The 16,118-nt window shown below is 42.1% G+C and overlaps 1 protein-coding gene across 4 annotated transcripts in view; it reads left to right on the top strand.

Moving 5' to 3' along the window:
* Positions 1–16,118, top strand: part of LOC147455442 (uncharacterized) — a 139,577-nt gene that overhangs the window by 7,468 nt on the left and 115,991 nt on the right. The window lies entirely within an intron of this gene.

Raw genomic sequence — 16,118 nt, forward strand, 5'->3', positions numbered from 1 at the left:
TTAAACAGAAAGCCAGCCTAGTGTTGTGGTCCTGCTGTAGAAGGGAAAAACTGTTACACATGGTGAACGTGTGCTTCCCCAACCATAGAAGGCAAAAATATTTTGCAGGTAAAGCATGCCCGCTTTGAATGTTGCAGGACATAAGTTACGCATACCTCTAACCTTGTTTTTTGGCATTAGCAGATATTCTCTCCCAAGAGGACTGTGAAATATGGCGGCCCCGTATGTCGGAGGTGCCGGTTGTGCCCAAACACATGGGCGATAAGCCCGTTTTTCTGAAGAAGCTACGGACGCTGTGGGCAAGGCACCCGAAGTACGATGCGAGCAGCACTATTCTTGTAGATGATTGTAGATACAAGTCTTTCAAAAATAACTATAAAAACTGTATGGAAATCCGATCATACGATCCCATGGTAGTAGGAACCGATTACCCATTTTACTTGCTGGATTTTGTTTTGCCTTGGTTGCTCGGGTGGATAAGGGATCGGTACCCAACAGCGTACACTCGCAAAAACCCAGTCTTTGACACTGAAGACGATATTTGTGGGTACATTACTGATTACTTCATACACATGGAGGGGTACTCCTATAAATTTGATCCCTCGAGGTAGGAGATTGCCATAATCATGTAAATAGTGGAAGTAACCCGATACTATACATAATGGAAAACCACTTTTCTTGTTCAGATTGTCTTGGTATCTTGATCTCTACTGTTGAAACTCTGACTAATTCTGTTGAAACCTCTTGGAGCTAACCAGGTTGCCCAACATTTTAATTTTTGAGGCAGATACCATCTATGTTTGACATACCTTTCATGTTATCAACGTAGTTCTAGACATTGCTCAAGGTGGTCGTATCAAATACGAATAGACAAATTGAGAATTACCAAGAAATAAAGTAAACCATAAGTGATACAGCACGTTCAAGCAGTACCAAATTGGTTCTGTAATAGTGGACAGACGTGCACCCAAGTTCAACAGTACCAAAATGTACCAAATTTGGTACTGTAATAGTGGACAGTCATGCACCCAAGTTCAACACAGTACCAAAAAGTACCAAATTTGGTACTGTAATAGTGGACAGACGTGCACCCAAGTTCAACAGTACCAAAAAGTAGAGATATCGTGAGGACAACTGAAACAATAATGTAATGAAAGGTAACATACCAACACAGAACCAGATAGAGCAATAAAGTAAACATAAGTGATACAACAAGTTCAAGCAGTTCCAAATTGGTACTGTAATAGTGGACAAACGTGCACCCAAGTTCAACAGTACCAAAAAGTACCAAATTTGGTACTGTAATAGTGGACAGACATGCACCCAAGTTCAACAGTACCAAAAAGTACCAAATTTGGTACTGTAATAGTGGACAGAGAAGCACCCAAGTTCAACAGTACCAAAAAGTACCAAATATGGTACTTTAATGCACATATAGTGAGGACAACTGAAACAGTAATGTAATGAAAGGTAACATACCAACACAAAACTAGATAGAGAGAACAGATAAATCTCAGGGCGAAAACATCAAGTTGACTCAGTCACTAAAAAGCACTAAAAAGGCACTAAAAAGCACATAGTGCGGAATACACTTGGTATTGTTGACTACCATATTTGGTACTATTGACTACCCGATTCAGTTGTTCAATCAGGGCTTCTCATCGCCCTCAAGTAACATGGATGCACCTTCGTCGCTCTCATCATCATGATATGGCATGCTATTGTATATCCTCTCATATACTTCAGTAGACAACTTGTATTGTAAAATTTGACCTAGGGATCCTGCAATAGGCTCCATCAGAAAACGTATGGCCCTAACAAGATGTGAGTAGATCATTACCGGAGATGTGTGATCCAATAGCCGGTATGTATCAGCTTTTCCTTCAATTTGGCCATAAAAAAAGCCTTCAACAACCTTCCCTCCTCTAACAATTTTGTTATGCCACTTATCCTTTTGTGCTTTCACCGTTTGGTACAACACTTTTGTGCATTTGATAATGTAGAAGTCTTCGTTTGCCTCAATTGCTTTCATTGTAAAATTATCCCCTATGGACAGCATGCCACTTAACATTTCAGGGCATCCTTCATATAGTGGCAGGTTGGACACTTGGCTCATCGGAATCGATGTTGAATCTCCACCCTCCTCCTCGTCATCTGATTCGTCATCCCTAATTGTATCCCTAGACTCTGGCAATGGTTTGATGCAAACATATTTCCATTCTTCAATGTGCATTCTATTCGTGCATCTTCTCCACAACCCACGCATACACGGATCACAAAAGCATGAAAGTGATCGAAAGCGTATGGCGGTGCGGTTGTCCTGTGAATAGCCATCAGCACAATGAAATGAGCGGGAGCCAACGATGTGCTCACAATCCCATTGCAGATTGCGCTGCACTTCATCTGCGCCAATAAGCCAAAAGACTCTTTGCGTATTACACCTCTGAGACTGTTCTCTTGGTTGAAAAGTTGCTTTCAAAAAGTTGACAACATCGACTGCACACTTCATACGCCAGCCATCTGGTTTCAATTCCTCATGCGTCAAAGTTCTCTTGATGACTGCTCTTGCCCCATCATGCTCACCTTTTCCATGGCCGGATGCAAAGAAGTTATGCATCATGTGCAAGCCTGTCATTTGATAGTACCTGGCCACAAAATACTAAGGTCTACGGGCCTTGAATTGTGAAGTAGCACCATCTGACCAAACCCAATGTTGTTGCAGAGAATGTCCTCTTTCTTTCAGCCACTTGTCATGCAGCAAGAAACAATGTTGTACAAACAATGTGTCATGCTGCTTGTCATCCGATATGTAGAAGTGTAGCGTCTTCTGTGTACCACCTGCTGCATTTCTTAAATAAGTGATGTGCACAAGTATTGTGACTTGGGTAGACCACGAATGCATTGACTGAATTTCATTCTGAACTTTAAAGGAATAATTCTCCGCAAAGTCAATAACAGATACTACAACGTTGCTAGGAAAATTCTACAAACAGTCCTTGAATTGTTGGGCTTGCCAGCGGAAGACAAATTTGTGCCTGATGAAGCCTGTCAGATGGGCTGAAAATAGGCTAAGAAAAGTCCCACTTTTCATCCGTTGCACAATCAAGTCCTTTCTCTTCTTCTCACTCCCACCTTCGTGAACCTGTCCTGTTCCAACCTCCATGAAAACCTTCACAGACACCTCCTTGCTATCCTCTGCTATCTCATCGGGACAAAATGTCAACCTCCGTACTCCACATTGTGAGCAGTTCCCCATTTAGCATTTCTTTGCATGGTATTCACAATTTGGAGGCTTTGGGCACATGATGGATTCCCACATAACGGTGATGTGCTGACACATTGCTTGGTTTGCAAAACACGTTCCTCTCTCATCACCTCTGCAACAAACGGAGAAGTGCAAAGGTGACCTTTCCCGTGGTGCCCAAACTTGTTCTACCGCATTTGATTAAGGGCCTCTTTGAAATAGAGCATCTGCACATGAACCACACAACAACAAGTATTTTTGTCCTTCAACTTCCGTACAAAGTATGGCTTCAATGCCTCGAAGCATCTAAGAGACACTACCATTGTTGGGTGAGCCTTCTTGAATCTTTGGTATAGCTCAACCTATGGCACAAAAAAAAAACGATTAAAAAAAAACCAACTTCATGGTACTGGTAAAATTCCACTACTGCAGTAGTGCCAAAACTGGCTTTAGACAGTTACAAATATGGTACTGTAATAGTGGACAGACGTGCACCCAAGTTCAACAATACCAAAAAGTACCAAATTTGGTACAATAATAGTGGACAGACGTGCACCCAAGTTCAACAGTACCAAAAAGTACCAAATTTGGTACTCTAATAGTGGACAGACGTGCACCCAAGTTCAACAGTACCAAAAAGTTCCAAATATGGTACCGTAGATTTGGTACTGTCAGTAGGCTTTGGTACTCTATAGATGTTATTTGGTACTCTACATATAGGATTTGGTACTATCAGAAGTGTGGGGTACCTTGTAAATAGACTTTGGTCCTATAGTGGTAGGGTTTGGTACTCTACAGATAGGATCTAGTACTCTTGAGAGAGGATTTGGTACTCTACAGATAGTCTTTGGTGGTATCCGATGAGTTTGGTACTCTACATATAGGCTTTGGTACTATCAAAAGTGTGGGGTACCCTGTAAATAGACTTTGGTCCTATAGTGGTAGGATTTGGTACTCTACAGATAGGATCTAGTACTCTTCAGAGAGGATTTGGTACTCTACAGATAGTCTTGGTGGTATCCAATGAGTTTGGTACTCTGTAAATAGACTTTGGTTCTCTATACATAGGCATTGGTACTGGATAATTAGGTTTTGGTACTCTGTCGAGAAGGTTTGAAACTCTATGGATAGGCTTTGGCACTCGATCGCTAGGATTTTGTACTCGATATACCGGATTTGGTACTCTACAGATCTGAGTTGGTACTCCATAGATAGGCTTTGGTACTTGATATACTGGATTTGGTACTCTACATATGTGCTTTGGTACTTCATAGATAGCCTTTGGTACTCGATAGACAGTATTTGGTACTCTACATATAGGCTTTGGTTCTATCAGAAGTGTGCGGTACCCTGTAAATAGACTTTGGTCCTATAGTGATAGGCTTTGGTACTCTACAGATAGGATTTGGTACTCTACAAAGAATATTTGGTACTCTACAGATAGTCTTTGGTGGTATCGGATGAGTTTGGTACTTGTAAATAGTTTTTGGTTCTCTATACATAGGAATTGGTACTGGATAAATAGGTATTGGTACTCTATCGAGAGGGTTTGAAACTCTATAGAGAGGCTTTGGAACTCGATAGCTAGGATTTGGTACTTTATAGATATTCTTTGGTACTGTAAACACCCTCTACCATATAGCAGACTACCAAATTTGGTACTGTCTGGACCAAATAAGCCTTAAGTAGCACCAAACAAGATGTACATTTACTAGAAGTTGTTGGTACCTGAGATTCGTCGAGTAGATGTATAGGATGTTTGACGACACTTTTCCTTCCAATTCTCATCTTGCATATGTCTTTCTTGTTGGGTGAAACTCTGCTCTCTGATGTCCAAAAGGCATATACTAAATCTCTTGTTTCATTGGTAATAACGGTTCCTTGTGGCAATTGTCTCTCACAAGCACTCAATGGCAACACTTCATCTTCATCTTTATTCTCTACCCGTGAGCTTGCTACAGCTATATTCCTTCGATGGATCCCCAGCATACTAACCATTCTGGATTGATTTACTGATTGTGAGTTTGTACTATTGTTCAAAATCATTGCCAAAGAGCTTCTCTTTACAAAAAGTTCACTTGGTGAATGAGGGACCTTGATTTGAGTCAAAGTGTTGCGCACACCGGATACAACAGTGTCTTCGACTTTGCTGAAATTTGATGGTTGCAGCAAGGAAAATGTTTGGTGGTCGAGGAGTTGCCGGAATATTTCCTTCTGCTCATTCTTTGCAATCCCTATTGTTTGCTTGCGCCAACATCGAGCCACCGCTGCACAAATGTTCTTTCTTGACCTGGCTTCCCGTAATCCAAGAGCAGGCGTAGGATGTCTTTCCTTGCTTCTCTGTGCGCATTTCTTTGCGGCCCAATAATCACGAAGAAAAGCGTGATTACCGGTACATGCAGCTGGAATACTAGTGCTAATGGAATTGATGTGCATATGCTGAACATTGCTTGGGCCACCTTGTACCTCGTCAAAAGAGAGGAACTGTGCATCACCTTCCATCTCGTCGAAAGAGAGGAGCTGTGCATCACCTTCTACCTCGTTGAAAGAGAGGTCCTGAGAATCACCTTCTATCTCATCGAAAGAAAGGTCCTGAGCATCACCAAGCCAGTAATCTCCTGCGCTACTATCCATTTGCAAATAGAGAGAGAGAGAGAGAGAGAGAGAGAGAGAGAGAGAGAGAGAGAGAGAGAGAGAGAGAGAGAGAGAGAGAGAGAGAGAGAGAGAGAGAGAGAGAGAGAGAGAACACAGCAGCTCGGTGGCTATGGAGGCGGCAAGGAAGGCGAGAAGGTTCAAAATTGAGAGAGACACACAGGGAGAGGGACGTGCGAGGGAGGGAGGGAGGGAGGGAGAGAGAGGTGCTGGAGTGAAAGCTCCCAACCGTAACCCCACCCCCCGGCCCCGCCGTCACCCCCCACCTCTTCTTAGGATTGCATGCTTCTAAAGTTAAAAAAAACGTCCACTTAAAAAAGAAGTTTATTTGCCCTCCCCAATTCCAAAAAAATGCCCATGGTTTTTACACACAAGAATCACCAAGCATATGTTGTATCAAGGACACTACTTTTTGTACCACCAAACCATGCTTTGACCCAATGAATTCTATGCCAAGGGGTGCATCCTCTTCATCTTCATTGTCGAGCACAACAACTTTTTCTTTGCCTTTAAAACTTGAAGGGTTGCTGATGAAGCCCTCATGAGCATCTGTTGGAGGGGCAACTGCGTGTTCTTCTACAAGTGCAACCCCCATAGGATTGAGCTGCTGAGATGTTAGCCAATTCCCATGGTCGCTGTCAATAAGTTGGTAAAAATGATGAAGGTTAGTAGTGAAATCTACAAATGCAACCCAAGTAACGATGAGGGAAAGAAATGAATGTACCTGTGGGTTTCTTGCCACCTTCTGAGGAACCAATCAATGCGCGGTTGTGCATTAGTGTAAGCCTCATCAAGAACAAAAATATTGACGACATCCTGATGTGTGGTAGAGGAAGGGAAAATCATGCTCTGCCACCACGCTTTGATCTTCTTTAGCGGCATCCCACGCCCCTGAAAAGGTGTTATCCACGAGGAGGACGGGTAGTACTTGCCAGACTTTAGCATTTGGTGCAATGTTCATAACAAGTTGTTACCAATTGGGTGCTTCAAGTGGAATTTCTAGTACATGAGTGCATGATCCAAAATATTTGCATGCGTTAGGCAAACCCTATTTTTTAGCTCATCCACCCCGTACTATGTGTACAGTTTGATTCCCTTGTTGATATCGTTTGTTGTCACATTGTGGGAGAAGTTCTCATAATGTGGTTAGTCCATGTCTTTCATGCAATACCCCAGCATGACGTGAAAGGTATGCATATTCTTCTACTTGAGGGCACGACAGAGAATGCTCGCTCCAACGGGACTATCAACATCCCACCTTATGTACTACTTTATTTTCTTGTTCACTGCAACAATGGACGTCACCATGATTCGAACGGCCGTCTAGAAGTGGAGGTGGAAGACGGTGCCACCACACTTGATCGAGCACATCTCGGTGACCACTTCCTCCTCCACAAAGGCTTTCAACCTTGGAAACAAAGCAACATCCACATCGCTACCGCCTGTAGACAGTGTTATGCTTAGCTCAAGCATCTTTTTGGGCTTTTTGCCTTTTGTACGAGCGATTATCTCATGTTTCGAGAGACTAGGCCTCCCTCGGGGTCTCTTCAAATTAGAGGGAGCAACATCTGCTGACGTGGCAAGATGCTTCATCCTTGCCATTTCAAAACAACCCTAAAGACACAACGCACTTGACTACGACATGCATTAACATCTGATGACCTGGCAAGATGCTTCATCTTTGCCATTTCAAAACAAACCTAAAGACACAATGCACTTGACTACGACATGCATTAACAGTATCACTATGTATGCAGGAACCATTCACAACCAATAGAAAGAATAGATCGTACACATGTTTACTTGCTCGCACAAATTTGAAGCGTGAAAGACAAGGGACAGCCCCTGTAGCCTCCTCTCCTCGAATTAGATGGCTCCTTTCACTTCTCTTATTCGACACCCTACTGCAACAAATGTCTCCCCTACTGCGGTCAGGCAGCACAAGAAGGACGCAACTGCAACAAAACTAGATGGTGTCTTCAACTCAGTGGGAGGTATCAAGCTGGATACTGCAGTGGTAGAGCAGACAAATTCACATACTGCACTGGTAGGGCAACCCAATTCTCAGCAATGCAGGCCAATTCATAGCGCTAAAAAATCGAGCAGTCAATTCTCCCAAATTCCATATTTACATCTCATACTCATACTCCACATATTCCCAAAGTGAAAAACTTAGAGCCAGGTGACAAGCATTGAACATGGGTGGTGACTTTATCGCCTCTCAACGAGGCAACTGCCTTATCTATATATGTTGCTACCCAAGCACCTTCTTATCCTTATAAAGGAACTAGAATCACGTTGTTGATGTTGTTAATTCTAGATATACTTTCTCGCGACCTCCATCTCTCCTAATCCTAGGTGGTCAATGAAGGACATCTTATTTTTTGTGATACCTCCTCCTTCATGAAGAAAGTGGTAAAATTTTACTAGGTGTGATCTAAATATAGAGAGAATTTTAGACATGCTCTTTTTCATTTTTCTTTTTGGTAAGCCTCAGGACAGACCATCTCTCATTTGGGCCCCTTTACCATTGGCCCCGTGTTGAGATAGATCTATAAGCACATGTCTATATCTTAACACTTGTTCCCGTTTATTCTCCCACATTAATTGATCAATTTAATATGAGAAAATCATTTGGGTTGGTTAGATATTAGATATTAGATTTTATGACATTACCTCTCTCTTGAAATCATAGTCGTCCTCGACTATGAGGTAGAAGAGATAAAGCCTTAGTCATTAGTCAATTTTACTTAGCGGGTAGAGGATCCCTTTTTACCCTACGACATCTTTCCAAGATGGATGACTAATCCATTTGGTGCTTGGGAGACATAGCTGCCGCAAGCATGTCTGCTCTTTAGTCCATTTCATTCTCCCAAAGTAGAGTGACAAATTCTACTTGGTGTTTGAGAGACGTCGTCATCACAAACATGATTCTAAGCATGCATACTAGTTAAATTTGTGCACAATTAAAAAGAGGACTAGTCTTATAAGACAAAAACATGAGTCATTTAAAAGAAATTTGTACATTTGCTTACTCTAATGTAGCATTGTAAGCATTGATAAGGTTCATACTATCCTTAAGCTGTATTCCTTGCATCCATCTAGCATCTTCAAAAGGATAATTTTTGAACTTAATAAGATATCGTCGAATAATCTTACCATGTGGTAGTACCTTGTCTTCATGCCGAAGAACAGCTTCGGGTTGTAGCACCTCTTCTTGGTCTTCAACTTCGGGAGGGTCTTCAATAATTGGTTCAGTTGGTGGCTCTCCTTTGTAGGGCTTAAGTAGGCTTACATGAAAGCCATTGTGTATGAGCCAATGGTTGGGAAAATTGAGTTGATAAGCCGTCTCATTGATGGGCTTCAAGATTTGGAAAGGACCATAGTATCTTTTTGCTAGTTTAGCATAATACTTTTGATGGCCCGTAGGATTTTTGCCCGTCGTTTGCCTTAATCGAGCCTTAGGAAACTTGAGTAAGACGCAATCATTTTCTTTGAACATTAAGGCTCTTCTGTGCTTATCAGCAGCAGATTTTTGTCTTTGTTGAGAGATGGATATAGCCTCCATAATCTTTTGAAAAGATTCTTGTAGGTCACGGCTATACTCATCGGCGGCGGCGAAGATCTTCCCATGAACTTTGAGTAGCAATGGACTTTTAGTCCTTACCTCAATGATCTCAAAAGGTGCTTTTCCCGTAGAAGTATGTACAGTGTTATTGTAGGCATACTCTACAAGAGGTAAGTACTTTTCCCATTGTGAGCGTTGATCTACTTCGGTAACATAAGTCTTGAGTAGATCGAGTATCGTAAGATTGGCTATTTCACTTTGGCCATCCGTTTGTGAGTGATAGGCTGAAGAGAAATTCAATCTTGTTCCTAGATTTTCAAAGAGACCTTTCCAAAAATTACTGGTCATTCTAGGATCTCTATCTGACACGATGGATGTGGGTAATCCATGGTGCTTGAAAATCTGAGATATGAAGAGAGTTTCCATTTGATGTGCCTTAATAGTCTTTTGACAGGAATAAAATGTGCTTGCTTGCTAAACCTGTCAACTATTGTCCATATTCCTATATTCCCATGGATAGACTTGGGTAATCCATGGATATACTCTCCCATGGTGAATTTGGGATAGGCAATGGCTGGAGTAATCCAGGTTGCTTCCCTCTATCATACTTGGTCTTTTGGCATACTACACATTTTGAAACATACTCTTGTATGTCCACTTTCATGGTAGGCCAATAGAAGTACGTCTCTACTCCTCAGAGAGTAGGTTGAATACCTCTATGCCCCGCATATGGAGGAGCATGGGATTCATACATAACTTTCTCACAAAGGGAATGGGTAACACATAGCCTATTGCCGTGGAGAAGATAACCATCCTGCAAAGTGAATGGTCTCTCTTTCTTCCCCAAAGCAAGGGCGGACATTATGTCTCTAAAGTCAGGGTCAGTAGCATACTCATCTATCATAAGGATAGATCGTTGTGAGTAGCTATAGACACCGCATTAACTTTGGATAATCGTGAAAGTGCATCGGCCACTTGATTGTGCTTACCAGCTATGTGAGCAATATGGAATTTAAATTGTGAAAGAAAATTTGCCCACCTCATTTGTTTGTCGGAAATCTTGGTTTGCGTCATGAAATACTTGAGACTTTGATGGTCGGTTCGTAGGATAAATGGAGTCCCTAATAGGTAGTGCTTCCATGTGTCTAGGACATGTAGAACAACTAAAAGCTCTTTCTCATAAATGCCCAAGACTCGTTCATCAATATTGAGCCTTCGGCTCTCATATGCTATGGCATGCCTTTCTTGAAGCAAAACTGCTCCAAGGCAATCACCACAAGCATCACATTGGACCTCAAATGGCTTTGAGAGATCTAGAAGCACAAGGACTGGTTGGGAAGTAAGCTTCTCTTTGAGATTTTCAAAATCATTTTGCTCCTTAGCAGTCCATACAAACTTAACGTTCTTCTTAGTTAAGTCGTGTAGTGGTCCTGCTACTTGAGAGAATTTTGCTATGAAGCGTCTATAGTATGCGCACATACCAACAAAGCTTTTTAGCTCATGTAGATTTCTTGGGTTAGGCCATGCTTTTATTACCTCTAACTTTGATGAATCCATTTGGATACCATCTTCAGAGATAATATGACCTAGGTATTGAATCTCTTGAAGGAAGAATTCGCTTTTCTTTTGGTTGAGAAAAACCTTGTTCTCCCTCAATGCTTGAAAAATCACTTGGAGATGTTGCTTATGTTTCTCCAAATACTTGGAGTAGATGATGATATCATCAAAGAACACTCCAGTGAATTTGCGGTATGGTCTAAAAATTTTCTCCATCAAACGATTGAACGTAGCTGGTGCATTAGTCAAGCCAAAAGGCATGACTAGATATTCATAAAGACCAAACGTTGTGCGAAACACGGTCTTTAAGATATCGTCATCCACTATCCTTATTTGATGATAGCCACTCTTAAGGTCAATCCTACTGAAGTAGGTCGAGCCTTGTAGCTTTTCAAACAGATCTTGTACCCGAGGTACGGGAAATCTGTTTTTGATAGCGATATGGTTTAGTGCTCGATAGTCCACACACATATGGTATGTACCATATTTCTTTTGCACTAAAAGGATTGGAGAACAAAAGGGAGAGGAACTAGGCCTCACCATCCCTTTGTCTACCAGCTCTTGTACTTGCCTCATGATCTCCTCTTGTTGAGCTTGTGAGACTCGATAAGGAGGCTTGTTAGGTGGTGAGCTTCCAAGAAGGAGCTCAATACGATGGTCATCATCCCCTCGTTTTGGAGGTAAGTCCATAGGGATATCATCGATGAACACATCTTGGAATCCTTTTAGAAAATTAGACAAGTCTAACTCTTCTTGATTCCTACCATTTACATTTGATGAAACATTAGTATCTTTTAGAGACTCTTTGACAAAAATCATGTACGTAGAAACTGAGCTCTTCATTGACTTATCAAAAGCAAGAGGATTTACAAGTGGAATAGTGCGACCACGCTCACTAGCATCTATATACATGTTCTTTCCCCTGTAGTAGGTGAAGTAGATTCCCCTTTCAGGGAACTTCATGTTGCCATGCGATCAAACCATGGTGCCCCTAGGATAACATCCTCATGTTGGAGAGGAGAGATGAAGAAGTCTTTCTTGTCGACATAGCTTTGGACATGAAGCCTCAACTTCCCAATCAAGGGAGTAACGGAGGCTTGTTGTCCCTTGAAAGCTGCATCAGCCACTACTATATCTCCCATCTCAAAAGCTTGAATGCCCAACTTGGTGGCCAACTCCATTGATATGAAGTTAAGAGTAGAGCCAGGGTCAAACCAAATGAAGGCATCATGCTCTCTTACCTTTCCCCAAGCATAGGAAAGTGATGATCCTTTGCAATGAGCATCCTCTTTTGGAGCTTCGATGGTGGAAGCCCTAGGAGTCTCATTGGGAGTATTCTTCTTGGGGCAAGAATGATAGCCATGTCCTTGCTCCCCACACTTGAAACACTTATGGTCCTTGCGAAAAGCTTCAAGCTCTTCAGGAGAGAGTTTGTTTTAACCTTTGTAAACTCCCTTCTCCTTGGACCGATTGTTGTTGTTGCTGGAATTGACTTGGGAAGTATTTTGAACATTGGTTTTCCCCTTTGCATCATTTTTGTCTTTGTTTTCCATGGGCTTGACATTACGTCTAGCCCCTTGATGTAAATTGATGCGTGAAGCAACCATGGTGTGATGGATTGCTTCGCTAATAGTACCAAGCCGTTGAGAGTTGATGTATTCGGCCATCTCTTCAGGTAATCCCGCACAGAATTGCTGCCTTTGCTCGACAAAGTCTATCTTTTGAAAGACAGTAGCCTTGAGATGTAAATCCCAAAACTTGTCTACATATTTGTGGATAGACTCATGGGAGAGGAGCTTCAAGCTGCGCCATTCGGTAAGCACTTTTTCCTTTGCATTGCTTGCAAGGAGTTTCTTCATGATGGAAACTCGTAGAGTTTTCCATGTCTTTGGGGCTTCACCATTTCCATGAAGGCTAGCCCACCATTGACGAGCTGATTTTTAGAAGTGCATAGCTACATGGCGTAGCTTAGAGGACTCTATGAAGCCCTCATCTCCAAAGTCCGCATCAAATTGATGGATGAAGGCCAACACTTTGTCGGTAGCACCGAATGTGCCATCATAGGTGAGAAAAGAGATACTCTTTCCTCCCACCTTGAACTTCTTTAGCTTTTGTGACCTTCGCCATGCAGGAAATGATTTGTGATTTCCTCCCCTCTTGTATTCTCTAGGAGAATAACCATAACTTTCGTCAGAAGAGGAGGAAGGTGAAGAAGAAGGAGAAGAGGGTGACCTCTTCCTAGCCCTTTTCTTCCTTTGTTTCCTCTCTTGCCTTTCAGATTGATGAGGAGAAGGACTATGTGTTGATCTTTTCCTCTTGGGAGGAGTGGGCGATCGTCTAGACCGCCGTCTTCGTGGAGCCACATCTTCAGAGGAACTTAAACTTTCATTGCTTTCTTGCTCTTTGGATTCCTCCTCTCGAATGGGAGAGAGTCTTCTTTTGGGGGTCTCTTCAAGAGGCCTCCTAAGCTCTCTCTCCTCTTGGAGAGGAAGGGAAATTCCATAAGCACGAAGTTGTTGAGTAACTTCGGCTTGCAAAGCAAGGTTGCCCATAGCTTGCTTCAACCTAGTGACGAGATAATTCACAAACATGGGAGCATCATCATTAGCACCTTCATGTGCAAAATCAAAGCTATCAATGTTCATTCTACTCTCTTGATTATTGTCAACCATGTTAACAAAATTTATGTATGTACTTAGTGTATGCTTTGGCAATTCAAAACCTTAGTTGCCACGCCTCTTAGCCTTTGAAAATCGGCTCTTAAGTATCTACACCCACGGCTCGAAGTGGTTAATTATAGAGAGTAGAGGAGTAGGTCTAACATAGCAGAGTTGCCAAGGGCTAGCTCCTTTCGGACTTGTTATGGCTCAATAATGGTAAAGCCGTAGGCAAGTCTAAAAAGACTCCATTATTAAGTCCAAATCTCCCGAGGTGTGCACCATCCCCCACATAGTGGGCTCAACAAAACCGATAATAGATCCCAGTTCCACTTACCCTGATATAAATAACAACCTGAACCATTTATAGGCTACTTAAGGACCTCTCTTCTTAAGCAAGAAAAGAGAAACCAAATGCTCTGATACCAATGTAATGAAATTGGGCTATTTAATTTGAGAGTAGCGGAAATTAATGAGAGTACTTTTGAGAAATGACTTTGTGAGCATAGCGGATGAACATAATTGAAGATAGCAACATAATCGTAGCAATAAGTTAACTTGGCATGAACAATACTTTTGCAAGAGAGAGAATTTAGAGAACATGATAACAGTTGAGGACCGGATTTATGTGGAGCCGGTCCCCCCTCCAATAGGCATTTGTATTATGATTTGTCCCATTAAGAGAGACTTGTTACAATACAATCTTTGTGTTCCTTGTGACCTAGGTGATGCAATGAAGATGGAAAGCTTCATGCATCACAAACATAACATAAACTTGAAGAAAGATTTAACTATCCCAAGCCTCAGTCCCAAGACCTCAAACACCTTCGAAGGTGGAGAGAGCTATCAGGGAATGAGGGTAGGGAAGAGGAAGAAGAAACATTTCATAGGAGAAAGACTTAGTTCCTCACTTAGCATAACTCTTGTTGCTAGCATACATAATAGCATAGTAATGAAGAAGAAGGAGATGGAAAGATTAAGCATTGAAGCATGGCTCTTGGTTGGATTTGCACTCGATATCCAAGAGTGTTGGTGTAGGCTCTCAACCTCTACTTGCTTGGAGAAGGAGAGGGAGCTCTTGCACTTTGCATAGCACACAATGAGAGTGTTTGTGAGTGTGTGTGGGTGAGTATACCCCCTAAGAAACCCCCTAGCTTGCTTGGGTCGACCCCCCCTTGTAGCTCATGCTTAAAGCTCATTGGACCCCTCCAGGCCTAGCCAATCACAAGTAGGAGGCATTACAAGCAGCACGGGTAGCCTTGAGACAAGTGTCCCCCTTTCCCCTTTGAGAGAGAGGGCTAGATAAATGCTAAATCAATTAATTAAATCTCCTAAATTATTATTGGACCTCTTGGGTGGCCAACCAATAGACTTCAAGCACACCATGAGGGCAACATGAGGAGGAACTTGACAAGTGTCCCTTTTGCTTTTTTTGTACCATGCATGCCTTGTGTGGGTGTGTGGGTGTTCTCTCTCATCCCCCCTCATGTAGGGCTCGCCCCCTCCTTGTAGGGATTGAATCTTTGACTTTTTGACACCTCAAGCCCCTCATGCATAGGCCCAGTTCCCACCACAAGCTTGGCTCATAAGCACTTTAAGGTTGGCTGGGTTCTCACCTCAAGTGCAACCCTAGCATCTCAAGCATGTCAAGCACCTCAAGCATCTCAATATTTAAGCACCTGAAGCATCTCAAGCACCTCAATCATCAAGCACCTCAAGCACCTTAGTCATCAAGCATGACAAGCACCTCGAGCTGGGTCGGGTTCCCGCGCCTGAAGCTCAACCCTAGCTTACCTAGGTCAAAGACCTTTTACACACATTATTGGAGGTCTTCAATGAATCTAACCCTAAGGTCTTATGCTCCATTTGTTAGCCTTGCTCTTTGATAGACCATCTCTCATTTGGGCCCCTTTACCATTGGCCCCGGTTGAGATAGATCTATAAGCACATGTCTATATCTTAACACTTGTTCCCGTTTATTCTCCCACATTAAGTGATCAATTTAATATGAGAAAATCATTTGGGTTGGTTAGATATTAGATATTAGATTTTATGACACATGTAGGATGTCTACAGGGTGTTCTGGTGAGAATTTTCAAAATCTGAGTTGACCAGTGTGTTTAGAAGGTAGCAATTACCCTATATTCACTTGGAAAGGGGAACTTGACCATATCTTGACAGGATAAGGCCAAAAGACAAAAATTGCTAGACATCTTACCCAAATTGTGTCAAGGAATTATTTTAAGACCAAAACCATAGGATGTGTTTATGAGCATGATCTACAAGATATATTGAGTGCATGGGAAAGGTTTCATCTCAGTTGGGTGAGAAAATTGGGTTTTAAGCAGACTTTAGCATTTTTTACTGAAAAAGCCTAGAATAGCTAAATTTGGTGTCTTTTGAAATCCAAACTAAAATCTAAGCATAGCATTGGGTTGTT

The sequence above is a fragment of the Adiantum capillus-veneris genome, chromosome 6, assembly GCF_014529385.1.
Source record: "Adiantum capillus-veneris isolate H3 chromosome 6, ASM1452938v2, whole genome shotgun sequence".
Taxonomy (NCBI): Eukaryota; Viridiplantae; Streptophyta; class Polypodiopsida; order Polypodiales; family Pteridaceae; genus Adiantum; species Adiantum capillus-veneris.